This window comes from Mus caroli, unplaced genomic scaffold, assembly GCF_978045245.1.
Source record: "Mus caroli unplaced genomic scaffold, Mus_caroli_1 scaffold_19, whole genome shotgun sequence".
Taxonomy (NCBI): Eukaryota; Metazoa; Chordata; class Mammalia; order Rodentia; family Muridae; genus Mus; species Mus caroli.
Genome location: NW_028227274.1, coordinates 70,702,647 through 70,705,006, shown reverse-complemented (window position 1 = coordinate 70,705,006; position 2,360 = coordinate 70,702,647). Strand labels below are relative to the sequence as shown.

The 2,360-nt window shown below is 37.4% G+C and overlaps 1 pseudogene; it reads left to right on the top strand.

The window, feature by feature from the left end:
- Nucleotides 1-761: 761 nt before the first annotated feature.
- On the top strand, nucleotides 762-1,403 carry LOC110285034 (proteasome subunit beta type-3 pseudogene; annotated as a pseudogene).
- The last annotated feature ends 957 nt before the right edge of the window (nucleotides 1,404-2,360 follow it).

Genomic DNA, 2,360 nt, shown 5'->3' with positions numbered 1-2,360 from the left:
AAGATCATCTGACTTCTGCTTTTCCTTATTCCAGCCTTACTGAAATGTCAGTGCTCTCGGCCATCATTGATCAGACAATTATGTCCTCTCAGCTTTACTGCCTTCTGTGGATATACACTTCCCTTGTCTCTTATTTTACCCCTAGATGTCAAAAATATAGATTTCTAAACATTTTGTGATGCTGACCTGAGAATATCCCTAAACTCCTGGTTTCATATAGGCCAATAAAAGAAGCATCTTTTACGTGTCTCCTTCTCCTCCTCTTTTTTTAAAATTCTGCTCTCTATTGCACCGGTCATAAGTTCTAGGAACCACACAGTGAAACTTCCAAGCAGAGGTCTTATCCTTTACTTCTATTCACATCATTTACACCTTTTAATCTTACAGAAAATTATGGGGTCATAAATACAGTATCTTCATTTCAATAGGCTAATGACTCATGGCAATAAATTATATTGAAACTAATTTTTCTTTTGGCTAATAAAATAATACAGAATAAATGCTGGATAAGTGTTCTATAAGTGAAACAATGAATTATGGAATAAGACATTATACAGATTTGGTACTAGAAAAGGAGAGTAGGTTCAGGAATATACTAATATTTAATGGGTGCCATATATGTTGTAAAAGGTTGAGTACATTGAGATTAATATATTGCTTAAGGGTAGGAATTACACTTTTGTTTTCACATTAAGTATTCGAATGGGAACATATAGGGTTTCTTAGATGAGAGAGTTCATAAAAAGATGGATACAGTAGGGATCGGGCTTCCACTCCAGCGCAATCATGTCTATTATGTCCTATAATGGAGGGGCATCATGGCCATGAAGGGAAAGAACTGTGTGGCCATCGCTGCAAACAGGCGTTTTAGGATCCAGGCCCAGTTGGTGACCACGGACTTCCAGAAGATCTTTCCCATGGGTGACAGGTTCTACATAGGCCTGGCCGACCTGGCCACTGATGTCCAGACAGTTGCCCAGCGTCTCAAGTTCCGAATGAGCCTGTATGAGCTGAAAGAAGGTCGGCAGATCAAGCCTTATACCCTCATGAGCATGGTGGCCAACCTCCTGTATGAGAAGCAGTTTGGTCCCTATTACACAGAGCTTGTCATTGCTGGCCTGGACCCGAAGACCTTCAAGCCCTTCATTTGCTCTCTGGACCTCATTGGCTGTCCCAAGGTGACTGATGACTTTGTAGTCAGTGGTACCTGCTTCAAACAAATGTATGGGATGTGTGAGTGTCTCTGGGAGCCCAACATGGATCCAGAACACCTGTTTGAAACCATTTCTCAGGCCATGCTGAACACAGTGGACCGGGGTGTCGTGTCGGGCATGGGCGTCATTGTCCACATCATTGAGAAAGTCAAGATCACCACCAGGACGCTGAAGGCCCGGATGGACTAACCTGTGCTCTGGTCCCATCTCCCTTTTGTTGTTTTTCTTTCTAATAAAATCACCTTTCTTTAAAAAAATTGATACAATCATTGACACAGTAATAACAGATTATAGAAGAAATAGGGAGTATGAGGCTACTCTCTTTATTCTTGAAACTAATATCATGCCTACCAGCCATAACCTTTTGTAACACATTATTGCTATAAAGTTGGAATAGGAGGATCTAAGTCTATTTTGTATATACATATAGGTTGGTGTGTGAATTGGTAGTTGATGAAGAATTGATACATGACATTTATTTCAGCAATCAGAAATTATTTGTGATTGTGGAATATTCTGATCTTATAAAAGCTAAAGAAACCATACTTTTATTCACATTTCATTCTTGATACTGTATATCAAAGATGACTTGTAGAGTCCAGATGACAAACTGCATAGGATGAAGGCAGAAAGTAGTGAATCTAGGAATGGAGACTTAAAATGGCCTCATCTATACTTTCTCTTTTCATTCAAATTTAAATGATTTATTTATCAAATTTCAAACATCTCCCTGTGTGTTATCATATTATTCACAACTGAACAAATACTTGACTGGTGTCAGTCCAGCGAATGTCTTGTTGATTTACCATCTTTGGCACACAGAGTGATTTTCATCTTTGTCTCAACTATATTAGCTTTGTGAGATCTATATTCCTTGTTTCAGCAACCCCATCTGGTTTTTATAGAACAATGGAAACAGTAGGCAATAAAATACTAAAAAACCTGCAAACATTGTTTAAATATGCTTCAACAGTGCATTAACAGTTTCTATTCATGTTATTTTCTACATATATATATATATATATATATATATATATATATATATATACACACACACATGTATATATATCCTCAATTGATATAAATTTGAATGTGTATGTGTGTGTGGCCAGATTTATTCTTAAAACATTATGTTCTATTGACATA